The sequence below is a fragment of the Schistocerca cancellata genome, chromosome 4 (assembly GCF_023864275.1).
Source record: "Schistocerca cancellata isolate TAMUIC-IGC-003103 chromosome 4, iqSchCanc2.1, whole genome shotgun sequence".
NCBI classification, from domain to species: domain Eukaryota; kingdom Metazoa; phylum Arthropoda; class Insecta; order Orthoptera; family Acrididae; genus Schistocerca; species Schistocerca cancellata.
In genome coordinates this window covers 852545563-852573192 of record NC_064629.1, presented here as the reverse complement: position 1 = coordinate 852573192, position 27630 = coordinate 852545563, and the positions used below count along the sequence as shown (strand labels likewise).

The 27630-nt window shown below is 38.5% G+C and overlaps 2 long non-coding RNA genes across 2 annotated transcripts in view; one reads left to right on the top strand and one right to left on the bottom strand.

The window, feature by feature from the left end:
- Positions 1 to 23291: 23291 nt before the first annotated feature.
- LOC126184968 (uncharacterized) lies at positions 23292 to 25127 on the top strand. Its single transcript, XR_007536917.1, has 2 exons — positions 23292 to 24559; positions 24811 to 25127. It is a non-coding gene; the product is annotated as an uncharacterized LOC126184968 (long non-coding RNA).
- LOC126184967 (uncharacterized) overlaps positions 24797 to 27630 on the bottom strand; it is a 70370-nt gene continuing 67536 nt past the window's right edge. The window contains exon 3 of the long non-coding RNA XR_007536916.1: positions 24797 to 27186. This is a non-coding gene — a long non-coding RNA (uncharacterized LOC126184967). The remainder of the gene's footprint in view (positions 27187 to 27630) is intronic.

Sequence of the window (27630 nt, the reverse complement as noted above, 5' to 3'; positions counted from 1 at the left end):
GGAGGGCGCTGACGGCAGAGGGCATGGGTCACGTCTCAGTGGTTCCAGTTCAGTCTATCAGTAGATCGGATTTCACTACACATGGCCTGCACCTCAATAGGTATGGGAAGGGGAGGCTGCCTAAGCTTACAAAAATGATTGAAATGGCTCTGAGCACTATGGGACTTAACTTCTAAGGCCATCAGTCCCCTAGAACTTAGAACTAATTAAACCTAACTAATCTAAGGACATCACACACATCCATGCTCGAAGCAGGATTCGAACATGTGACCGTAGCGGTCGCGCGGTTCCAGGCTGTAGCGCCTAGAACTGCTCGACCACCCCGGCCGGCGGCTAAGCTTACAGGTGACAGTGTAGTGGGTGGAGGTGGTGGTGGTGGGGCCACTCATGGAAAAATTCCTGTAGTAGTTGGTGTTAGAGCTGCACCTTTTTTTTTTTAGATTGAAGTCTGCTGATAAATATACCTGTAATGTTTCCAAGTAGAGAAGGAATTAGCATATTTCATCAAATTGTAAGAGGTATTAGAGATAAAGTTAGTGAACTGCTTATAGATGTTGATTCTGAAGTTATTTGTATATCTGAGCACCACTTAAATAATTTGACAATTCAAAGACATCCTTTACCAGGATACAGATTAGCTGGCTGTTTTTCAAGGAGTTCCTTGAGGGGTGGGGGAATGGCTATGTATATAAAAAACAGTATTCCGTTTGAGTCCATAGACGTATCACGACACTGCACTAAAGAGATATTTGAATGTTGTGCAGGGGCAGTTGAATTTAGTGAAACTAAACTTCTAATTGTTGTTGTTTATAGATCCCCTAACTCCGAATTCAGCGCATTTCTACTCAAGCTAGAGAGGGTTCTTGATTCACTTTGTAGGAAATACCAGAAATTAGTAATATGTGGAGACATAAATATAAATTTTGTATAGGATGGTTCAAGACAAGAGACGTTGGTAGATTTCCTATATTCATATGATCTGATCCAGTCTGTGTTTTTTCCAACTAGGGTGCAGGGGAACAGTAGCACAGCCATAGACAATGTTTTTATTCATTCTTCATTACTAGATGGGCATTCTGTTAGTAAAAACGTGAATGGCCTTTTAGACCACGATGCACAAATTTTAATACTAAAAATTTTTTGTACTCAAGCCAATGTCATACTTAATTACAAACTATGTACGAAAGTTAATCCAACAGCAATAGAGAGGTTTTTAAGCCTTGTCAAGGAACAAGAGTGGCAGGATGTTCATAGTGCCAATAACATCTATGATAAATGAAATGCCTTCCATGACACATTTCTCATGCTCTTAGAGGGCTGCTTTTCATTAGAACGTTCTAATCGGGTTACTAGCAGTAATAGGCAGCCTGGGTGGCTGACTAGTGGGATAAGGATATCTTGTAGAACAAAGCGGTAATTATATCAAAATGTTAGAAGTAGTCACTGTGGTGTCACCGCCAAACACCACACTTGCTAGGTGGTAGCCTTTAAATCGCCCGCGGTCCGTTAGTATATGTCGGACCCGCGTGTCCCCACTATCAGTGATTGCAGACCGAGCGCCGCCACACGGCAGGTCTAGAGAGACTTCCTAGCACTCGCCCCAGTGGTACAACCGACTTTGATAGCGATGGTTCACTGACAAAATACGCTCTCATTTGCCGAGACAATAGTTAGCATAGCCTTCAGCTACCTAGCAAGGCGCCATTACCAGTTACTATTGAGATTATGAATAATGTACCGTCAAGAGCGATGTTCACCATTTATGGATTAAAGTTAAGTATTCCAGCAGCTACGTACGTTTTTTGCTAAAGTCTAATTTCCTTGACCTGTTCCAGACCTCACGCCAGCGTGCGTGAGCTAAAACGCGTGCCTTTTGGCTTCCTCTCATAACTGGTGTTGGCTCTCCTGCCAACCCACAACAGTCACAATCAAGCTACAGTAGCCCATTATAAACAGTATTGCAAGGCATAGAGTATTTGGTACGCAAATAGAATAGCTAACTCACAGGATAAAATTAAAACCATATGGTCAGTTGTGAAAGAAGAGTCTGGTCAGCAGCTCAAGGTCAACGATATAAAGTCAATTCGTAGTAAAAATATTTCTGTTACTGATAAATCAGATATATGTACAGTAGTTAACAAATATTTTCTGAGGATTGCTGGTGAATTAAACAAAAGTTTAGTTGTTGCAGGAAATCATATAACTTTCTTGGCAAATACTTTTCCGAGATTGATGTCTGAAATACTCCTCTGTGATACAGACAAGAGGGAGATTGGGTCAATAATTAAATAACTAAAGACTGAGTATTCTCATGGTTATAATGGAGTGTCTAGCAGAATATTAAAGTACTGTGCTGCACATGTCAACCCTGTATTTAGCCATATTTGTAATTTTTCCTTGAGGAATGGTCAGTTTGCTGAGCGATTAAAATACTCATTAGTAAAGCCGCTTTATAAAAAGGAAGAAAGGAATAATATAGGTAATTTTAGACCTATTTTTATGCCATCAGTGTTTGCAAAAGTTATTGAAAAGGCTGTGTATGTAAGGGTAATTGATCATTTTATATCACACGATTTGCTATCAAATGTACAGTTCAGCTTTAGAAGTCGTTTGACAACTGAAAATGCTATTTTCTCTTTTGTCTGTGAGGTTCTGGATGGGCTAAACAAAAGGTTTCTAACGCTTGGCACATTTTTTTGATTTAACTAAGGTATTTGATTGTGTTGATCACAAAATATTGCTCCAGAAGTTGGACCATTACGGAATACAGAGAGTAGCTCACAATTGGTTCACCCCTTAGTTTAGCAACAGGCAGCAGAAGGTCATTATTCACAGTGTTGGTAACGGATGTGATGTGGGGTCTGAGGGGGTACTGTCAAGTGGGGGGGGGGGGGGGGAGAGGTGCCCCAGGGATCAATGATGGAGACACTCCCTTTCCTTATTTATATGAATGATATGCCCTCTAGTATTACGGGTAACTCTAAAAGATTTCTGTTTGCTGTTGACTCTAGCTTGGTAGTAAAGGATGTTGTGTGCAACATTGGATCGGTTACAAATAGTGTAGTACATGACATAAGTTCATGTCTTGTAGAAAATAAACTAAAGTTAAATCACTGTGAGACTCAGTTTTTACAGTTTCTAACACAAAATCCAACAAAACCTGACGTTTTAATGTCACAGAACGGGCATATGATTAGTGAAACTGAACTGTTAAAATTTCTAGGTGTTCAAATAGATAGTAAGCTGTCATGGAAAGCCCACGTTCAGGATCTTGTTCAAAGACTTAATACTGCCATTTTTACTATTCGAACGGTATCAGAAGTGTGTGACCATTCGACACGAAAATTAGTCTACTTTGCTGATTTTCATTCTTTTATGTCATATGTTATTATATTTTGGGGTAACACTTCCCATTGTAAAAGGATATTTTTGGCTCAGAAACGGGTGGTCCAGGTAATAAGTAGTGTAAGTTCATGAACCTCTTGTTGACCCCTGTTCACGAGTCTGGGTATTTTGACACTGGCCTCACGATATATGTATATATTCCTTATTGTCATTTCTTGTTAACAATATTAACTTATTCACAAGAATAAGCAGCTTTCACTCGGTTAATACTCGGCATAAATCAAACCTGCATTTGGATCGGACTTCCTTAACTCTTGTGCAAAAAGGTATGCAGTATACTGCTGCATCCATTTTCAATACCCTACCACTCGAATTCAAAAATCTTAGCAGTAATCCACAGCTTTCAAACCGAAACTCATGGGTCACTCCTTGTATTCTGTCTTGGAGTTCCTTGAAAAATTTAGCTGATTCTTATTGTATTGTTGATTGTGTTTACTTAAACTTTGGATTGATGTGTTATGTGTTAATGAACATTTATTTCTGTCTGTTATTACTTTTATGTTGTAATTTCATGTACTGACACATTCCAAGACTTTGGAGATTTGCTCCTCAATTTGGTCCTATGGAACTCGACGTGTAAATAAAATAAAAGAATGCCAGTACTGGCGAAGATGTTAGCACTTTCTTAAGGACAAGGAAATACTTTCTTGCAGCTCAGTCCAGGAAAGTTTTGCATCTCTCTGCATTGGTACTCACAAGCGTCCTCAATCGCCAGTAGTACAAGCTATTCTGAGAAGCCTTCCACATATATGTGCCAAGGAGTCAAAAAATCTGTGAGTCCTCTTATTTTCTTTAGATCGGGATGAAATCCATCATCACACCTTAGGTGCCCCAAGATTATTATAGCTTGTGCGACGAAGGTGTGCTTTTCTGATTCAGACAGAGACCTACAGCTTGAACACATTTCAGTAGGTTTGTCAGTTGGCCTGGGTGCTCTTCCCAGTGAGCTACAGACTTGAAATATTCATTAGGCCTATTGCTCAGAACTGGATGGCAATGCATTATTAACATGTGTTATCTTCTGGTGTGTATCACAGTATACTTTGTTTTTCTGCCTGCTTGTCTGTTCGGAGAAAAAATTAAAATTCATTTCAAACTAATTTCCTAATGAGCTAGAGACTTACAACTTTCAACAAGTGCAGTATTAAATCGCATTAATCTCTCACGTGTGCTGCAAGGTGCATTGTTTTTCTGTTTCTTTACCTGTTGGGTACCAATTTTGAAATTAATTTCAAACTAATTTCCCAATAAGCTATAGACTTTAAAATTTCAGAATAGGTCAGAACTAGATAACATTACAATTTTAACTCACTTTCGTGTCAGGTGTGATGTGGTGGGGACCTTCTTTTACTGTGTGCTTGTTTGTTGCGTAATAATTTTACATTTGTTTAAAAAAAAAAATTCCCGGTGAGATAGAGACATTAGACTTAGAACATATCTCATCACTGGATGAGAATCCAATATTAACTAGCTTTTTTGTCTGCTGTGAGGCAGAGGCTATCTAATTTCTGTGTACAGCTGTCTGTTCGTTAGAAATTTGCAATTCGTTTGAAACTAATTTCATGAAGGATATGACTTGAAACTTTCAGCAGAGCTCAGAATTGCAAGTCAATACAATATTAACTCAATTTTTTGCCTAGTGTGTGGTGTAGCGTACTTTGCATGTATGTCTGTTCAGAACAAGTTTTGCAATAGATTTCAAGCTAACTTCCTTCTGAGATAGAGACTTGAAAATTTCAACATAGGCCAGAAGTGGATGAGGATGCAATAGTAAGTCACATTACTGTCAGATGTATGGCTCAGAGTATTATTTTTCTGTCTGCCCATTCGGTACGAATGTGTGAATTGACAATAGACACCAACTTCTCGCTAAGCTAGAGTCTTGAAACTTTCACCATTGTTCAGAACTAAATGACTGTTCAATACTAATTCTCTTTCATGTCTAGCATGAAGCAGATTCTACTTTTTTTTTAAGTTCATGTCCTCAGTACAAATTTTGCAGTTGGTTTCAAGCTAACATCCTGATGAGGTGGGGACTCACTACTGTCAGCATAACTCAGACCTAGATCACAATGCAATGTTAACTAGCATTATTGTCTGATGTGTGGTGGAGGATACTTTATTTTTCTGTCTGTCTATTAGGAACTAATTTATCAATAGAAATGAAACCATCTTCCCAATGAGGTGGAGACCTGAAACTTTCAACATAGCTCTGAAAGCATCACAGATATGACGAACTTCGTAATTTTTATTTCCAATTTTAACACTTCCTCCAAATAAAAAGTATGAAAGAAACACTAAATGTCACACAGATTTAATCTTCTGCACTCCTATTCCTTCATGTAGCATCTCGAATCGGACCCTTTCCATTAGCTTGGTTAGTAGGTCAGTTAGCTGATGTGTTCCGTCAATGTGGTCTAATACAAGATCCCCATTCAAAAATCTCTCTCTAATGTAAAAGTGGCGGACTTCAATGTGCTTCGACTTTCGATGATACGTTGGATTTTTAGACAATTTCATTGTACTTGCATTGTCAACACAGTGTGTGGGAGGTGTCACTTTTTTGGATGTTCCAATCAGTTCATACAGCAGCAACCTTTTCAGCCAGAGCAATTTCTTTGCTTCTTCACTGGCTGATATTATTTCTACTTCCGTAGTGAATGTTGCGACTGTCTTTTGTAATTGACTGGCCCATGATACAGCCCCATGAGAGAGTGTTGCGACAACACCTGTTGTTGAACGCCTTGTGTCCATGTCACCAGCATGGTCAGCATCACTGTGGACTTTTAAACAAACTGCATGGTTCCTGTAAATAATTCCATAAGTCATCGTATTCTTCAGGTATCTAAAAATTCTTTTCACTCGATTCCAGTCTTCAAGTGTAGGATCTTCTATGGCTCTAGCCGCTTTGTTCACTGCAAAAGCAACATCCGGATGGGAGACTGTAGTCAAATACATGAGACATCCCACTGCTTCACAATAAGGAACTTTGGCTGTGATCTTCTTGTTGACATCACTTTCTACACGTCCAACTGGAGTAGAAACTCCATTAGCTTCATCCATTCCAAATCTCTTCAGAATTTCCATTGTATAGTCCTCTTGATTAATTGCTATTGACCCCTCTTCATTTTGATGTATCTTCGTACCTAAAACGTTGTTGAGAGATCCTCTAATTGTATGAAACTCCAGTTTCAACATTTCCATGAACTCTTCAATATATGATTATTGCTGTCCACAACTAAACCGTCATCAACATAGCTTGCAACATATAAACAATATTTGTTGCTCTGACACTAGAAGAGACTCGGATCAGCCCTACTGTTTTCAAATCCAGCTTTGTTCATGAAGTCTAGGAAACGCTTGTTCCAACAATGTTGTGCCTGCTTGAGACCATACAGACTTTTTTCCAGTAAACATACACATTCAGTATCATCTTCAAAAACTTCAGGTTGTTTCACATATACATCTTCTTCTAGTACACCATCGAAAAAAGCTGTTTTGATGTCAAACTGGTCGAGTTTCATTTTCTGTGCAGCAGCTACTGCCAACAAGGTAGCGTGCAACAGGACTGATTGTTTCTTCATAGTCAGTTTCCTGCCTTTGTACATGTCCTTTGGCCAAAAGTCGGCTCTTGAAACGTACATTCCCATTTTCTGCAGTTTTCTTATGCAAGACTCAACGATTCTGCAAAACCTGTGCCCCACTTGAGCACTCAGCTAGTATCCAAGTATTATTCTCTTTGAGGGACTTCAGTTCTTCATGAATAGCCTCCAGGCACTAAATTTTATTGCTAGACTGCAAAGCTTCAGTATAAGAGCTTGGATCCTTATCCCTGATTGTAGAGCTTTCAGCCATGTACACATAATCTCCACTGGTCATCCATTCTGGTTTTCTCTTCTCACGTTTGCTTCTTCGTTTCTCTCTTAAACCTTTACTTCCTCTGGAACTTGATGTTGTGTCTAAATCTTCTTCCTCCTCACTTAATCCATGTGTCCTTTTGTTATGACTGACATTTTCTGATTCCTTTTCCTCATCAGAAGTCTCATTAGGTTCACTTTGTCTATTGGTCTCATGCTGAGCAACTCTAAATTCAGTAACATTTGTCTGCACATTCCGTACAACTTCAACCTTGAATTTCACATCATGACTTAGCACAACCTTCCCTTGAGCTGGAATCCAGACCCTGAAGCCATCTCTGTCATTCACATATCCAACCAGATGTCCATGCACGGCCTTGTCGTCAAACTATGTGCAAAAATTCTTGTTTACATGGACGAAACACTCTGTTCCAAAGATTCTCAGATGACTCAGGTTGCCTACTGGTCGTCCATACCACAGTTAATATGGAGGTTTGTTTTTAATAGAGGACTTCCCAGTGTAATTCAAAAGGTATGTAGCAGTATTGCATGCTTCTGTCCATAGTTCTTTTGGCAGTTTACTGGGGTTCAACATAGAATGTGCACATTACACAGTAGTTCGGTTTTCTATTTCGGCAACACCATTTTGCTGTGGTGTGTAAGGTGGGGCGATGCAGTGCTCGATGCCTCTGCCAGCAATTCTGATACCTTCTTGTTGTCAAATTCTTTTCCTCCATCACACCTTAACTGTTTAACAATATGACCATTCGTCTCCGCTTCATTCAAGAACTGTTCCAAGACAGTGCTGACTTCACTCTTCTGCTTCAGGAAGAAAATATTTTGAAATTTGCTAAAGTCATCTTTAAAACACACACAGAAACGAGCTTTTACAAGAGATTCTATAGTCATAGATCCATTTACATCAGCATTGATTTGTTCACCAGTAACCACTGGTCAATTCATTCGAGTCCTGAATGGCAATCTATGCATTTTACCAACTGCACACCCATCACAAAATTCTTTTTTGCACCCTTCCACATTGATGTTGATCTCTTCAAAACACTTTTCACATGTTGTTTGTGTTGGTGGCCAAATCTCTCGTGATAAATTTGCAGTGTATCTGACGATGTCACTAAGTTCACTTGAACTGGTTGGAATTGTTTAAACATTCGTAGTGGAAGAACATACAGATCATGATTGACATGGCCAGTCATCATTGTTTCACCAGTCACTTTGTCTTCAATGCGGACACTTTTGTCATCAAGTCTTGTGCAGAAACCTTTTCGAGCAGCTGATTTTACAGAGAACAAGCGAGTACTTGCTTCAGGAACATAAAGCACTTCTCTCAGTTCAGTATTCTTTGTGGAATTATGAAACTGAATTTTCAGTTGCCTGTCCATGAGCCAACGTGCTTACAACTCTTTTTCCAATTGAAATTTATTCAGGAACAGCAAATTTTGTAAAAGACACAAAATATTGTTTATTTGCAGTGATGTGGTTTGTGGCACCACTATCGCAATACCAACTGTCGACTTCAAAACTGTTTTTGACTGAGGCACCAAAAAGTGTGCCAAAAATTCTTTTCAGACTGATTGATGCAAATGTTATCTGACTTTTTCACTAAACACTCTGCTGCCCAATGTCCTACCTACCCACATTTATGACATGGAAATTTTCGTTTTGCATGTCCCAAATTCTTTTTCGATTTTTCACTATCGTTGCATTTAATTCGCTGAATTTTCTTCTTACGACTACTGCGTACAACAAATGCAACTGCATCAACTTTACTTTGATCACAGAAGTCAATAGTGCACAATTTTTTAATCACAAGATTCACACTCAGATTTTCAGACGGAATTGTGTCCCATAAGCCTTTAAAGTTGTCGTATTCTTTGCCTAGCGTGGATAAAATTCGGCCATTTAAGATTCTTTGAGACAAAACATTTTCTTCGTGCTTCTGCAGTTCGTCGTTCAAGTCCACTCAGAGTTTCTGCAGTTTCTCAACGTGAGTGCTAATACCCTCTTTGTCGTCACGTTGAATACGATAAAATGACTCTATCAACATGTGCAGTCGTTGCGTACTGCTACGCTAGAACCGCGCACGTAATTTGTCCCAAATTTCACATGCATGAGTGCATGTTAAAACAAGTTCGGCTACCGACTTCCCTAGTACACTTGCTAATAAACTAGCTGCTTTTGCATCGTCTTTCATGCACTGATGATGTACCGCCCTTTTTCCCGCGGTCGCATCTCCTCCTGCTTCAGGACACTGTGACGATGCCTTCCAGTGCATATGCTCCCAACAGCATCGTCTTCTGGTGCATAGGGCTTGTTCACATGTATTTTACAGTCACCAACACTGACTGCCATTTCCGTTGAAGATACACAAAAATAACGGGCAAATTCATGTTATTTGTTATAAAGTCACGAGCAAGAGAAAAACACTTCACGGCTTTTCATGCATAGTCTGGACCCATAACCTGAAAAGATTATTTATTTCCGACTAGCTAACAGTTTCATTTCATACTCGAACACCAACATATAAAAGACTGAGATGAAAAACACAGCTTTTACACAGAACACATTCAACTTGTCTTACATGCCAAAGATATAAAGCATCACTGATATGACGAACTTCACAATTTTTATTTCCAACTTTAACAACGTTGATAGTACTGAAGCAGAGCAAGCAGAGGTGAGGTTGTGACTCCATCAACAAAGTAAAACATTCTACAGTATTGGTATCAGCAACCTGGCCTTTCGTTGAGAGAAATGCATTTGTCGACAGGGTGACCATTTTGGGAAATGAGTATGCAGACATAAAGTATGAAGAACGTTTTATTTAAACAATTTTATGAATTTTCACTTAACAAATTCGGAGGCATTACTTTTCATTATGCTGTCGTAAATTGTGTATTACTTTTTCATCTATTTTGGATAAAACAGGAAGTACGGAGATTATTCTGTAGTTATCAATTTTGTATTGGTCGCCCTTTTTAAAGAACAGTGTTACTTAGACTATTTTTTGTCTGTCTGGAAAGGTGCCTGAGTCTATTATATTATTTACTGCTATAGACAGAATTATGGAGACATGTTGTCTGCAGTTTTAGTACATGCCCTGCAGAATTGGAGGATACGGTCTACCCGATGAGAGGCCCCAGTCACATGACATGTACACATCTTATTTCTTTGCAATTTGTAGAGGCTCCAACTAATCATTCGATGTTCAATAAAATATTATTGTTATTATATTAGCAGTATATTGTGATCTGCTGTGTCAGTGCCTTTCGTCAAGACAAGGAAGATGTTTGTTACACAATCTCCATTAAGAATGCTTCTAAAAAAATAGTCTGTTGTCACACTACAACAATGGCTCTGAGCACTATGGGACTTAACATCTGTGGTCATCAGTCCCCTAGAACTTAGAACTACTTAAACCTAACTAACCTAAGGACATCACACACATCCATGCCCGAGGCAGGATTCGAACCTGCGACCGTACCAGTCGCGCGGTCCGGACTGTGCGCCTAGAACCGCTAGACCACCGTGGCCAGCTGTCACACTACGACCACAACCAAGCCCAGATCTGAAGGCATAGTCATCAGTGAAGTACAACACTTAGAATTGGAAGCACATTTATTACTGACATCTATGTACAGCCCGAACAGAGCTAGTGGTATTAATCCCTCTCCTGGAGAGACAGGAAGCTGTTATTTCAGAAGTCTTGATTGTAACCGACTACAGTACCTTGGCTCTAGATCTTTTCAATTGTTCTCTGTATGGCGGCACTGGTGAATCCTCTCATTCTGGTCATGTTGTTACATCATCTTCATTATGATGGGCATCTAAGGTAGACACTCCTGTTGAAGTATTGTGGTCATAAAATTGGTTTTCAGTTTCTTTGAACCTCCCGCCATCAATCTGCATATCTGGGCTGTAGTAGGGCTTCATATGGAGGATATGAACGACATCTCTTCGCTTTAGTCCTCTTGATGGCTATCGCTATCGCTTGCGCCTTTGTCCAGTGTGCTGTGCGGGGTTGGCGTGGTTAAATCGGATTTGGCATGTTATTGTGAAGGGGTGGCCAGATGCCCTTTCTGCTGCCACCACATACCCACCTTGACGGAATCAGAGTACCCCATCTGTCTGCATCCAGTGTAAATCATGGAAAAGTGCAGATGTGTTTCAAATGTCTGTGAGTCGTGTAACTGAGTTGGGACGTGGGGACCAGCCTGGTATTCACCTAGAGGGATGTGGAAAACCGCCTAAAAACCACATCCAGGCTGGCCGGCACACCGGCCCTCGTCTTTAATCTGGCGGGCAGATCCGATCCGGGGCCGGTGCACCTACTCGAGTCCAGGAAGCAGCGCATTAGCGGTCTCGGCAAACCTGGCAGGTCGCTTTAGTCCTCTTGATCAAGGTTCATAATCCTTGACTTCATATGTGATGAGGGATACAATGGACTCAAAGCAGCAGTTTATTAATATTTCCCAGTTGTACCACATTCCACATAGGTATAAAAATCTGTACCAATCCTCCCAGACGGTATCTCACTAGCCAAAACTTTCCTTTGTAGTACTCTTGGTCATTCTCCTGGGCATGCAGGGTCCCTATGTAAGTCATTTGCCTTACTTTATTAGTCCTAGTGATGAGGTGTTTCACATAGTCATCTTGAGTATCATCCAGTTGCAATGAGAACAGTGTATCCATTTCTGTTTTGACTTCATTACTTCATAGAACTTTGTGAAGCCTGTAGCGTCTTGCTTCACTGTGTTGTATACGAATGTCCCGACATTCAGTATTGTATCCCATTCTCTCTGTTTGACATCAAAGTACTTTGAGAGCATATCTACCAACATCTTATTAAAGCCATCTGTGAGGCTGTTTGCCTGTGGACAGCAGGCAGGCGCAATACTGTGGGTGATGTCACAACATGAAACTACCTTTGATACTAGTCTTGACTGGGAAACTTTTCCACGATTAGTTCTGATCACAAGGGATGTTCTGTGCTTCAGAATAATGTCTGGAACAAGGAACTTTGCAATTTCCAGAGCTTCTGAAATTGCACAGTTCTGGTGATATCATAGTGGGTTGGGTAGTACAGACTATTATCCATCGATTCCCATTTCATATCGTCCCTAAGGGTTTGATTCCAGTTTGGTGGAATGGTGCTGCTGCAGGTAGGACTGGGGCTTGTTGTCTCAGAGGTAATTGTGGCATGTGCTTCCATCATTGGCGTTCCTTACAGTGCCTGACATAGTGTCTAACAGTTTGGTAGAGACTTGGCCAGTGATACCTATGTCTGATTCAGTCTAGGGTCTTCACAAATCCCAGATGACCAGATATTGGTGTGTCATGGAAATAATTAAGGAAGACTGGATGAGATGATGAGCAATCATTTTTGCACCATGAGATAATAGTTCCTCTTGTACAATGTTTTTTTCTGTTGACTGGAATCTTCCTTTTGTCAGTTCCTCATTATTGAAGGCTTCTATAGTTTTCAGCAATGCTGGACCTTCTCTCTTTTCAGCAAAAATGTTACTTAATGCAATGATGACTTAGATTTCGTCCGTGTGTTTTCGTCCAGAGGATTTTTGGCAGGTAGACAGGGTCCTTGTTTTTGTGTCATGTTTTTCTTACATTAAATAGCACTACTCCAGTACCCAAGTATCTCACTAGTTATGTAAGAAATTTTGTGAATTTTTGTGTCATTTCCTTACAGCGGACGACTCCAGAAGATATTTATTGCTGAAAGTATTTCAGGCATTTCTCTTTAGAACGTTAGGAGCATCTGTCTGACTTCTGTAGTAGTGTGGGGGTGGAAATTGCATCTTGCAGGAGCCACAGGGTAAAGGGTACATCTCAGATTAATCTGTTGCACAGAATAACAGATCAACCCCACACCTCAGACCCTACATAGCTGTTTGTGATAAAAAAAAACTTCACAGTTTAACTGTGCATTTTGATTGATGTCTGAAACTTCTCTCACTGATGATGGTTGGATAATAAACCTGTTCCGCAGCATATAACTGCCCAGAGTGATCTTGGTTATGTGGGCTTGTTGGAGTAGTTTTGTCAGTCAGGAGGTCTGATCTTCCAGAGTCTGTGATTGCTTGTGAGGCCTGCAAGAAGTCCCATCCTAGAATAAAATGACAAATTCAAATAGCTGTGTTCTGTCATTGACAGTTACTCTTGCAAAATATGTTCCTGTCTGGTGAACACATTTCCCACATATGACTTTTAGCATAATCACTTTTGTGTTATGGAACGCAGTCTTCTTTAGCGTGTGACAGTAAGAATTTGTAATTACACAAAAAGAAGGCCCTGAGTTGATCAGTGTCCAGACTAGTTGGCCACAATGATAAAGACAATTAGGCTTCCTGTCATCTTGAGGACAGAGGTGTGTTACAGTAATCTGTACAGTTGTGCAGAGCCACTGTGCCAGGTTGGCTCAGTGGTTAGCACATTTGCATAATGAGCTGGAGATCAGGGTTCAAATCCCAACCTTGCTACAAACTTTCATTCTTCGCTACGGTCTACATATGTATGTCATAAATACTTGAGACCTGAAAATGTCTCTGGAACCATGTAAATTTCATCTGATGAAAGCACCTATGTATGTATTTCAGGCAGGATCCCCCATTTTGTTGAATGCTGAGCTGCTTTTCCAATAGACTTGCAGAGCCTCTGCAATGCTGTTCAAGTTTAGGGGGAACGCCAGTGGGCGGAGGCATGAATGCGAATTTGGATTGAGGAGGGAGGCCTGCTAGGACAGTCAGTGCAGTTGTACAAAGCCACTGTGCCAGGATGGTTTAGTGGTTAGTGCATCTGCCTCCTAAGTGGGAGACCATGGTTCCAACCCTGGCCTTAGTACAAATTTTCATTTTTCCCTTCAGTCTGCATACGTGCAACATCTTGATATCTGTTGTTCATGGATGATTTTCATCTGTGCTAACCACTTATTTTTCACAAATTTATCAGTTAGGTGAGTGGCTAGTACCTCTCTACAGCAATGGGGAATGGCCATTGCATGTTGGTACCTCATCCAGGGTACCGTGATGAACATCAACCTGCAGATTGACTATAATCATCTGTAGCTGTTTGGTGTGAGTAGTACTGTTGTGATGGTTAACACCTAGCAGCATAATAGTTATCAAACACTCACCTTCTTTCTCTGCACCAGCACACAATGTGTCCAGGATATCCACAATGAAAACAGACTGGCATGTTGTCCTCTGTAGTCCAAATGTCTGTTCTTTTGCAGGCTGTTTTACTTGGTGGAGGAGTAGATTGTAGTGTATATCTCACTCAGAAACTTAGCTCAGCATGTTTTGCCTTAAGAATAATATCCAAGGTATGTAGCAAGGAATATATTAGAGGAGTGTACTTTAGTTATTTCCAATCAGTTGCAAGTTATGGCATAAGTTTTTGGGTAAAAACCAGGTCAAGACTAAATGACATTTTTATTATGCTAAAAAGAGCTATTCGTATCATGACACACAGCCCACCACAAACTCACTGAAGACCCTTATTCAGACAACTTAAGATACTGACAATACCATCAATATATATTTTTAAATGCCTGGAAATGATCAGTAAAAATAACTGCGATCTCCAAACCAACTCAAGCTACCATGATCACAATACAAGGCATTGTAAAGACTTCCACATTCCCTACATAGTGAAAACTAGAAGTCAGAAACATGTTAGCCACTTAGGAATAAAGCTTTTAAATGCACTTCCATCTCAAATTAAAGAATTGAAAGACAAAAATAATTTCAAGTGTGAAGTAAAAAAAAATACTTGATGGAAAAATGCTACTACAGTGTAAATGAATACCTGTCTCAGACTGTGGATTGAAACCTGTACTTATTTTTTTTAAAAATTTAAACTGATTTAATTATGTTTTCAATTTCATAATTATGGTACTTATGAAAAATCTGTTAAATATGCGTAATACATTTTGTGTATAAGGCGTAGTTCATGATCTATAATTGTTTATCATGAGCATGTACTTTTGTTTTTGTGTAATAAGTTCTTGTACACTACTTATGTTCTATGTGTATGTAATTTGTTTTGCTGTTTGTATACGTTTGTCCATTTATTAAGTGTATGTGTTGTTATGTCTTATGTGTAATCAAATGACAAATCCTGTATCACATGTGTGATCCATTGGATGCTAAATAAATAAATAAACCCACATTGGCCAGATGCTGGGTTGTTGTTTGATGACAGCAGTGTAAGTATGAGTCCACCCTTCATGGTGAGTTCAACTGGTGATGGAGAACAGTGCTAAAGATCAATACAACTCTTCAACATTCTCTGTTACCTCATGATGTGTAAGATTAATGTTCATGGCTGCTGTCACTTGTTAAATTGGTGTGACAGTTCTGGCTGTCATATATTTCTGCATCTCCTCTCATACAACATGGCACATGAAAGAAGTGAGGTCATGGTGATCTTCCACAACTGCCATAGCTGATCATATGTCTTTCATCCAACTCCAAAACTCCAACTCTCTCTCTCTCTCTCTTTTTCTTTTTTCCTTCTTTTTTGTGCAATGTGCTCACACCACTTGATGAACTCTTTTGTTATTGTGACATCCTGTACCTGAAAAGCTTGGTTCATGTCTTCTGTGAATCCTTTCATTAAATGTGACATTTTGTCTGTTTCTGCTATATTCAGATTCAGAATACTGCACAGCGCCAATTCATTCTGTTATATGACTGTTGTTTTACCATGATGTTGGCACCTGTTCTTCAGTTGTTCTTCTGCTTGTTGATTACCACCAGCCTGAAATTTGTCCCAGCTATTGTTCTCAAACTATCTCATTTGCTAAATGTGCCATGTCATCCCATCTGTTGTATTACATGGCTCAGTCAAATCCTTTCAGCCATTTAGGTGGGTCCTGCACAGTGTTTCCAGAAAACACTGATGGATGTCTGAAGTACAGCTGACTTACTTCTATTTGGAATCAAGCTGTCTGCTGAATAGAAGGTTCTTAGAAGTGATATGCTGCTTGTATCCTAGTTCCGTTTGAAGCAGGAACATGTGGATACCATCACTTACATGTCACTCATCCAGTGAGCCAGCTTTACAGCTGCACTTACATATTATGTTCAAAGAAGAGGACAAATGATGTCTGTTTGTAATGTCCGTTAACTGGCAGTTGTGCTAAATGGTGTCTGCACAGTAGATCTGCTGGAACACCAAATGATATACGCTCCTCAGTGATAAGAGAGAGTCATCCAATCATGTAATCGCAGAAGAACAATGGATGTGTGTTCAGAATGAAGCGAACTTTCTTCGCAACCTGTGGGACGCTGTGTACTTTATGGATATGATGAAATGGGAGCATAGCAAACATACAGTGCAGAAGAATTTCCATATACATTGGTGGGGAGCTCACGGTAAGCTCAATCCATGTGGGCTGCTGCTTGCAGACTCAGCCTTCGGAATATGCATCTGCACAATACGGTTATCCAGCTTGCACTGCTTTGTTCCCTTTGCTCTCAAGTGTGCCACACCATTATCTGAATTTTGGCCTATAGGTAAATCTTCTCATCAGTAGATGCCATGTGTTGCATGCTTTGTGCTGGCTGTAACTGTAGTTAGGCCAGGCACACATTTCTGTGGTATTGCTGCCACACTATCCACAGAGCAGGGTGTCGACGTGGACAAGGAAAAAAAAAATTCCCGTATTTCCCGGTTAAAAATACACTTTCTCCTGGGCAACAATACACTTTTTCCATGTTAAGTGACCATATACTGTACCTTGGCACTGTAAAACTCATCAATCCTTTGAATACTCATGAATCCTTTATATACCGACGTAGAATTTCCCGCCACTTTAGAAAACGAAACTCAGGGGGGAGAAAACACGTTTTGAAACACCTTTGATGTGCAGCAATATGTACGCTGCATATTATCGTATTACGAAGGTATAAATTAAATTCCACCAAATACCGCATGTTACTTTCCGAAGCATTGAAATCGAGATTGCGATGCACTTTTGTAAGCCACTCATCACTCATGACACGTGATCTCGCCAGGTGATGTCAGTATAGAACACGTGATGTAGTCAGCCAATAGCAAGATCACTCTTAAGCAGCGTGAAAACACAAATAAGAGAAGTTAATGATTTAAATTAATATACATAGGATTCACATATAATATTGGTCTCCAAGATTAATAAGCTGGAGGAGAAGCTAAGCTTCCACATGTAATGTTGACCTTTTCTGCATGTGATACACTTTAAGATACATCAAACAAATGTGCCAGTAAAATTTTTAATAATGACGTAAATGTGTGATCTTCTGAGGTCGAAATTCTTCTAAATGGCCGTCCTCAAAGAGTTGATTTTTAAATGAGAGTCAAGCGCTTCGTTATTTAAGAAATTCATCACACATTCTCGCACATAGTTCACCTTGCGTAACAGAAAATTTGCTTTTAATGTATGTGACGCTTTTCAAACCACTGTTCGCAATATTTTCCCGCTACCTGTTATTAATAGGTTCGTTTCAACAGTTGCAAGAGAGTGCCAGATAACAGTCATCACCGCACGATGACGCAGGAAGGCCATATGTTCGTACGTGTAAAACATTAAAAGATCTTACATCATGTCATAAAAGAAATAAGACATCAAAGAATACTTCAAGAGCATTCGAATTTCGTGAACCATACTAAAATGCATAATTCGGCTTAAAGTGCACATTCGTATGTCCAGATTTGGATGTAAATTTTCTTGGAGTACCAGTATTGTATTATCTCATGTTTGGTTCTTTATTATGGCATAATGTCACATGTGCACTTGAAATCAGCGAACAGTTGACACCAGCCAACAGTGTGAAATTAAACAGTTTGTTTCAAATAAACTGACTGCCTCAGCAGAAAAGATTAATAAAAGCCAAATCTCTTTAGCAAATCGACAAAGATAACTTCATTGTTCCGCAAGGCGATTGATGCTTGACTGTCAGAAAGGTGGAAATAAAATCTAAAACTAATGACATATTTTAGCCATCTGTAATTATGCGAACGTATTTTAATTCATTTGATATCTCCCGGTCACAAAAATCTGTTTTATCATTTAATGTGACAGCAATAAACGAAGAGGAAACAACAAAATCACTGAACTTAAACACAGGTCACGTGGAGACGACCCACCTCCCAACCACAACTCAGACTGCTCTGTGCATCAGGCCCGGATTTACTATATTTCCGAACATTAGGTAGTGGCGCCAAGCCACACTTCTCTAACAAGAAGCGGGAGAAGGTACTACACATACGCGACTCAACTACGCATGCACAAGAGCCCGCGCGCAACTACTCAAAGGAATATAATTTAAACAGTTGTCACATCACGCTCATTGGAGGCAATTTGTTGTTATGAAGCATTGAATAGTCTTCCAAAAGCCTTTGACACATTTTGCTGTTGGCAGACGCTTGTATGAGCACTGTGTTTTGTTGCTGTATACGGTGCATTTCCTTTGCAACTTAAAAATAATTAGCAGTCCGTAATTAAATATATTTACAATTTGGTTTCCTTCCTGAGTTGGAAAACAGTTTGCTTTACAAGATGTTGATTTTTTCTGATGGTATTTCATGCCTAGTTTTCCACTCACATCAGCAAATGCCATCTGCTTGCACATTTTTGGGCTATTCCTCTGTTTGGCAGTATTGATTCTCACATAGTCCCACATCGCCTTGCAGAACTATTCATTTTTTAACGTAAAACACAACACAATGTAGCCCCACTACCTACTGGTAATTAGTATCTTTTGGGATAAATGCTTATTGTGTGTTTTGTATAATGTTACCAACTTTGCCATTAGTTTTTCTTTGATCTACAACTCTTTTTTCGAAACTTCCTGGCAGATTAAAACTGTGTGCCAGACCGAGACTCGAACTCGGGACCTTTGCCTTTTGCGGGCAAGTGCTCTACCAACTGAGCTACCCAAGCACAACTTACGCCCCATCCTCGCAACTTTACTTCTGCCAGTATCTTGTCTCCTACTTTCCAAAGGTCCCAAGTTCAAGTCTCGGTCTGGCACACAGTTTTAATCTGCCAGGAAGTTTCATATCAGTGCACACTCCGCTGCATAGTGAAAATCTCATTCTGGAAACTCTTTTTTTTCCTGCGGTTACCATATATGTGTTCTACATCTGTGTCTCCATCAGTACTCCTCAAGCCACCTGGCAGTGTGTGGCGGAGGGTACTTCTGGTACCACTAATTGGTTCCCCCTTTCCTGTTCCATTCGCAAATGGTGCGTGGGAATAATGATTGTCTCTAAGCCTCTATATTACCTCTAATTTCTCGTTGTGATCATTTAGCAAGAAGTATGTGGGAGGAAGTAGTAAGTTGCCTGACTTCCTAGAAAGTATTCTCTCGAAATTTCAATAGTAACTCTTCCTGTGATGCTTAACAACTCTCTTATAGTGTCTCCCACTGGACTAAATGATCCCGTGATGAAACAAACAGCTCTTCGACTTACTGTCACTCTGGATAGATACTTCTAGATATTCTGCAGTAGTTACTGTTACCAGCAATTTATCATCAATAGTGTAGTTGTAGAGTAGTGGATTTCTTTTCCTATGTATTTGCAATATGTTACATTTATTTACGTATTCACTGCCTGTCCCTGCACCATTCCTCAATCCTCTGTAGTCCCGTTGACAAATTGTTGCCATCTTCTGTCGTTGCTACCTTCTTATAGACAGCCATATCATCAGTGAATGATCTGAAAGAGCTTCCAATGCATTTATATACAATGTAAACAGTAATGGTCCTATCACACTTCCTCAGCAACTTCCCAAAATTACCTATATATCTGTTGACTTTGTTCCATTAAGAGTAATGTGTTTGTTGATTTCTATCTGCAAGGAAGTCATGAAATGTTATTCCATTTAATTATCCTCCAATGTATATATTTAACATGTAAGAGTAATGAAGGAAGAGTGATGGAATTAAAATCTAAATGGTGAGTATGTGGGGGAGAGGGAGGGGACAAAAATGAATGAACAGTGAGTGCAAAGAAGTGGGATGGAGAGTGAGCTGGAGAAAAATGGTGAGGAGCAAGAGATGTAATGAAATGAGAGGGGGGGGGGGTGGCGGGGGTGGGAGGTGGAAAGGAGTGAAAGATGGGAAAGGAAAAGTTTTTTCCGTTATGTGATTTTTTAAATTATTTTATACATTGTCTGGTTTACATTATTTATTTAGTTATTGAGTAACTGTTTATTCTGTGATAATGCTTTGTATATATGGAAGTTTCCTTGGAAAGGAAGGAGATATCTGTCTTTACTGATTTTTTTGATATTCATAAGTTTTTCTCTAGTGCTTGTTCAGTGGTATTCCTGTTTAAGGTGAACTGTTAATATTGAATCATTCATACTGTATTTGAGCTAGCAGATGCCAGATTGTTGGTATCTGTTTCAATTTGATCTTATTTCAGGGATGTGTTTATGTATTGAGCTATTTGTTCTGGATATAATGTTTATGGCCTATAAAAAAAAAATTACCTATTTTGTATGTGAATTTCTTGTGGTAGGTCATTGTATGCCATTTGCTCTTTGTGGTAATCAGAAGTGTTTAGGGAATCTTATTGAGTGTGTATCTGACTGCAGCTTGTTTGTGACCCTGCGGGTGATTCGAGGTTGCATTTATCACTGTGTCTGCTGTTGTTGGGTTTCTGCATATAGTTATGTCTAGACTGTTTAGTGTATTTTCTTGTTCTTTTTCCATTGTAAACTTTACATTCTAGTGTGTAGTATTCATATTTTCTAGGTCACCTCTGTTAGGAGCAGGCAGAACTTTTGAATGTTATATTAACTTTGGGAAGCAACTTGTGGTTAAATATTCTTTTATGAGGTGGTTTCAGCAATATTTTATATGTTCTATACAGTTCTTCAAAAAGCACATTGACTCTTCATCTAATACTATAAAGGTTTTATTTTTTAGGTTATGCATGACATTTTTGACAGTCTCCACAGTAGTGGATACAGTAATATTCACATCAGTATGTAGTCTGATGTTTCAATGAGTTGTGTTTCCTTAAACATCTGTTATAGCTTAGTTGCTGTGTTGCTGAAGTATTGTTTTACAAAATTTGATAGCTTTGTTTTAGTGTGCATTGTGACTTCATTGTGCCTAATCTTTGTGTTAACTTTTTTTGCCTCCAATTTTGTTTTCTGCAACTCCTGTAATCCTACTATTTTGCTATTACACTGGACATGTTGTAGCAGTTTAGACATGCAGGAATACTCAAACTGTGAGGATTTCATAACCCTTCCACCAGCCAGTTGTTTTCGTTTTGTGATTTAATGTAAATAACACATTTAGAAGTAGTTCTTCACATTCAAATCAAAGCAGTGGGAAAGAGTTGGAAAACTCACAATTGAAACTAGTTACTTAAGCACACAGCATCTCAGTTTTCATCAACAGTTTGGTAAATTCAAAATTTTCTAAGTTGTAGGAAACCTAGCTGTGGTTGTGTATTTTAGTTGTATTTTCTGCAGGTTTTGTTTAATTTTAGAATCTGACTGGACTAATCTGAATGATCAAGGTTATCTACAACATCATAGTTGTCTTCTTCTATTTCAGTTGCAAGTGCTGTGCATGTAAAAAGGTGGCTTGTGGGGTGATGTGCCAGCCAATAGAGACAATTTCGTATTTCTATCTGTAGCCTGCACTGTCCAGTGTGTGTTGATAAGTTAATGATGATTTTTTTGTTTACTTATAGTGCTGACTCTTTTCCCATTAGTGTGTTCATTAAGGCTGATATAAAGCGAATCAAACAAATATTATGTTAACAGAATGTAACAGTTCTGTTCCAATGTTCCCTTTATACAGTTTTTTAAAAAGAGTGTCAAAAGTGGGAGCAGTGTATTCCAGTCCCACCTACGGCACATACCCCAACATTTAAAGCTGTCAGAAGAGAAAATAGCTGGGTGTTGTGGTGTGGGGCAGAGGCAGAGATACCTCTGGTGACACAGTACAAGTATTCACTTGCTCTGTCTGTATAGAATGCATCATGCATCTTACACGTAGGTGCAAAGGTGCAAATTTGTCTTCATATGGTCAATGATGCTTGTTCTTCTTCTACTCTGGCTGTTCCCATTTCTCTACGGATTTTGCATTTTTTAATGGGTTTTCACAGATGTTAGTGACAGTTGGTGTCCAGATGCCCTACCTGATACCACTTACATGATCTATAATTGATGCTGAAAAATTGATTATTTTTGTGACAGTAAGTTTTTAGTGATATTCTATAACTGTATGGAATATCAAGAATTTGTCTCAGATTCTGCATGTATTCACTGTGTTGATTTTTAAATTGCCAAAAATGAGTATTTTCCTTGAAGGTTTAGAAATACTATTCAGGGCTTGTATTAATATATTAACCCTTATGTGGTTGATAGAGCCAAGCATACAGCCTCCCCGACTGGCTAAAGGGGTGAGACTATTGTGCACATGGCTGGCAGATGGCTCTCTCAACCATACGACCACTGCAGGCTTCAGCCACTGTTGGCTAATTGCATGTTTCAGTATGCATAGAACTACTCTTTGATAATATTCTTTATAAAATCAGTATCACACTGTACAGTCACAATGGTTTGCACTTTTTGATAACCACAAAAGAGAACTTCAAATCTAATCCAAGATTTCTGCTATATGTTTATCCTGGGCTGAGAAAAAGTCTGTTTAGAAAAATGGTAAGAATGTTTCTACTTGCAATTGGAAAACTCTGTAACGTGTGACTTACACTAGCAATATATGTGCCTGTAACTTAAACAAAAAAAACTCATTAAAATCAGATCCGTATGTTTCAAGATATAACATTTTAAAGTTAACAGTTCCTAGCAAAGACACCCGTAACTCTGACATTCTTCTGTTCCATGCAGCAGTGAGTGTTGCTGAGAAACTGGAAGTGTTTTGCTGCACTGATTAGCTTTTGCAACATCTGATAAGTAAGTTGTGAAGGATGATACATCTTCTTTCACATAATATATTTTTGTATCATGTGTACTTTTTAGATCATGAAATGACCAAAAAAGCTAAATGAGGATGGTGTAACGAGTATTTGAATCACCATCTTTCCACCACAGCACCAATTTGCTCACTTTATAGTTATGATACAATTAATCCTGTCTATAACTGTTATTATGCTGTATATATCAGTTCTCTATGTAAGGTTATACTTTTAACTTACATAAACAGTAATGAAGTACAATAGGTGGGCAGAATACTCAAGAAGTTATCATTGGCTTCACCAAATCTATTTTGTTAATAGTCATCATACCATAATTTTGTATGTCACATCACCACAAGCAATTACATAAAATCATATTATGGGAAATGATTTATACATTATCACTGAAAATTATTTTTGTTTCATCAAAACAATATTTTTCATAAATTTAAATAAAACCAGCATTTCTCTCTTAACATGAACTCAACTACAGAAAAATGTTTGCCAATGAATTTAATGTATATGTAAATGACAGATTCTGCTGCTATGATTTTCACTTTTGTAGGAAAACTTAAGCTATAAGCCGAGTGAAAGTCAAATTATAGTTTAATGTTTTTCTTTAAGTGATTAACATTATCATCAACATCGGTTCAAGTTCTCTTCACGCTATTGTTGGTGTTACATACAAAGGATATATAAAATTCTGAAAAGTTTGCAACATGTAAATTTCAAGCTGCCAGAGCCTTTTCATTAGAATGAAAACAAGCTCTAGCCCTCTATTTCTATTGTTGCAGATATAAGTGAAAGTGGGATAATATCTTATCTGGCTCTTCCAACAACCAATACTACAATTTCCTCAAGCTTCCCATTGCCAAAACACCTCTGTGGGCAGGAATAATGCTCTACTGAAACATAATTTTTTAAAATATGCAAGGAATGTCCAAAGTGAACAACTAATGATCTCAGAAAATAAAGGAAACAAGAGTTTCAAACAAAATACCTTTACTGACCTTCAAAGTAATCACCATTAGCTACAACACACTTCTGACATCAGTTTTAATATCGTTGGAAACTGTTACCAAATGTGTCTGCCCACTTAGCTGAGTGGTAATGGCTTGCCTATCATGCAGTGGGCTCAGGTTTGATTCCTGGCCAGATTGGAGATTTTCTCTGCTTGTGGACTGGGTATTGTGGTGTCTTCATCACCACCGATGCGCAAGGCACTCAGTGTGGTGTCACCTCAAATTGCACCCAACTGCCAAACTTTCCCAAATGGCGCTCCCAGCCATCAATGTCACACGCTCATTTCATTTTTTGTTACCAATTGTTAGGTTGGTTGGTTGGTTTGGGGAAGGAGACCACACAGCGAGGTCATCGGTCTCATCGGATTAGGGAAGGACAGGGAAGGAAGTCGGCCGTGCCCTTTGAAAGGAACCATCCCAGCATTTGCCTGGAGCGATTTAGGGAAATCACGGAAAACCTAAATCAGGATGGCCAGACGCGGGATTGAACCGTCGTCCTCCCGAATGAGAGTCCAGTGTGCTAACCACTGCGCCACCTTGCTCGGTTTACCAATTGTTAGCTATCTGCATGCTTACCTATGTCACCCATGGAAGGTAACTATTTTTCAACACTCTCCTTATTCTCCATTTGGCACCAGCAGACTTCTTTTTGTTTTCCCGACTAAAATTAGCCCTGAAAGGTTTATGCTTTAGAGACATTGCACAAGAGCATAAGGGTTTCAGGGCTAGTTTAAGGTAGAGAAGCAAACAGAAGTCTACTGGCATCAAATATAGAGGATAAAGAAAGTGTTAGTGAACAGTCTAACAGAACGTGACCATGATGCTTCGAGCAATTCTGCAAGATGCCATTTGTTGACAGTTTCAAACAGCTTTACAACCAATGCCAGAAATGTGTTGTAGCTGATGGTGATTACTTTGCAGGCCACAGTAGGTATTGTGTTTGTAAATCTTGTTTTGTTTATTTTCTGAGACCATTTGTGAGATTTTCAGATTTGTTTCATGTTTTATACTTTTATTTTACCAGATGATGATCAAACAGATAGAAACTAAAAGCTAATAAAAATTTGCTTATTAGAATCTCATGGTGATATACAAAAATGACTTTCATTAAACATTTTTTCCTTCTATTTCAGTATAGGACTCTTCTTACATATTTACTTACTGTTGACTCAGAATACTTTTATATTGTCTGCCAGTGTTTGTTTTATAATTTTTAGGGTGTTCAATGAAAGGAATCTCTTTTGTAATCTAGAAAACTATGTCTGTAAATGTTTGCTGCATAGTTTTCATTTTGCGTGTTTTTAGTTCATGATGCAATTGATACTACTTCACTTTTCACATGAAGTAGAGGAGGATCTATATCCATCCATGATAACAAATTAGGGGACGAACCCAGTCACTAAAAAATTCACTTTCCCAATTTCTTTTTGTCAGCATTCTACAAATGCAGCCCGTATCTTATGTAATGTGGATAATTTATCAAGTAAAACCTGCCACATTCTTCCTTCTGTAATATCTATTCTGTAATGTCTATGACATGAACTATTTCATGTATCTGTAATTGACAATCCTCAGGAGAAGTAGACTACATTCAGATTCAGCTCCTCATTTCTCAACTGTTGAAAATTAAGAACCAGCCTCCTAAATTTTCACCAATTCTGGATGAATTTACTTTTGTGATACACTTTCCAAAAATGAAATTTGTTTTAAAGACATAACAGTATACATGTTTAATCACACACAACTCAACTACTTAAAGCACTATAGTAAAAATCTTTACCACAGATTTAAAATATTGAGCAACATGTAACAAAATAACATAAAGAAATTTTAATTGATATCAGAGCCATGTCTGTGCCGGGTTGAGAAATTTTCTTCTTGCATTCCTGGAATGTTTTAACTTCATAAAAGAAAACTTACTGACTGTAAATAGTCAAAGTTTTCTTAGAAATGCCCACAATTTTTATTTATGATGATATCATTAAAATTTAAGTGTCCCCTTTATAAACAATTGAAAATAATAGAGTCAGCTATTTCTCAATTAAAACCAATTCTTTTTCCCATGATAGAACATCGTTCAGAGCACTTTAACATGTCAGTCATATCTGTAGCAAATAATTCGAGAATATACAGGGTAATTTCTTAATTTATACATACAGGTTTTTTTCTGTGGCTTTAGTATACATGCACTTGAAAACAGGTTGCAAACAAATTTACTGCATGTTTTAAGGCAATTATTTTACTGATACAATACAATATGTACAATTTTTAAAAGGGGTCACCAATTCCAATGTCAAAGCCACAGATATACTATTCAAGAACTGGTTCATTTCATTATTTCAGAAATGCAGCTATAAATCATCAGTAACCTCCTTTTTCATTAAAGTACCACAAATTCAAAATCAGCACAGTTAGATTCTGAAAGTGTACTCTGTTTGTGTTTAGGTTTCTGGCCATGCTGTTGGAATTCTGTTGTGCTTTACCACATTTTCATTGATTTCACATAATAATTGCCACAGATAGTGGTTATGATACTTTTTATTACAGTAATCTATTTCTAGTTGTAATTTTGGTGTATCTTCATTTTGTTTCACTTTGTTAATAACATAGGGTACAGAAATTGATGCAATAAATGAAATTGCAGTAATAAAAAAATAAATCAATTGCCCAATCAAATTTTGCTGAATGATAGCTGTACTACTGTTTTGATCACCAAGAGGAAACTTAAATGAGAAAAGTGGGACAGTAAAGTCTACAGTTGTGCTGAATTTTGAAGCATGTTTCAGGTACTGGCTGGCCAGAGAATGCAATGTATGCAGCTTGTAATGAGTACCTGTAGATTTTGATCTCATAAGTGAAGTCTCTTCTGTTGAGATATAGCCCAAGCAATTTAGAACCAACACTGTAAATATAACAGTGACTGCATAACTCATTGCCTGGAACAAAAGCAAAAAGACTTGGCAAAGCTTTAAACAAACATATGGCATTAATAAATCCATTCCTTTAACATTTGTTACCAACCACTTACTGCTCAGGTCAGTTAGTCTAATTAGCCTATAAAATACATGAATTCTCTTCTTGAGCTAATAATTTTGTAATTATTATATTTAGTGAAAGGCATGTTGGAAAATACACCAACAGTTGTGAAGTTGATGTCTTTAGTGTGCTATTAGTTGAGATCTCAAACTCATCATTAGATTATATTACATTGCCTGAGAATATTTATATATAATCGATCATGATATCTATAATGGTCATTATGTCTAAAGTGTAAAAACATGTAATGTCATTGGCCTCAGAGTAGAAGTTAACTATTTTATAAAGAATAGTTCTCATGAAAGCAAGGAGGAACAGTGGCATAATTCTACAGCAATGTCTGA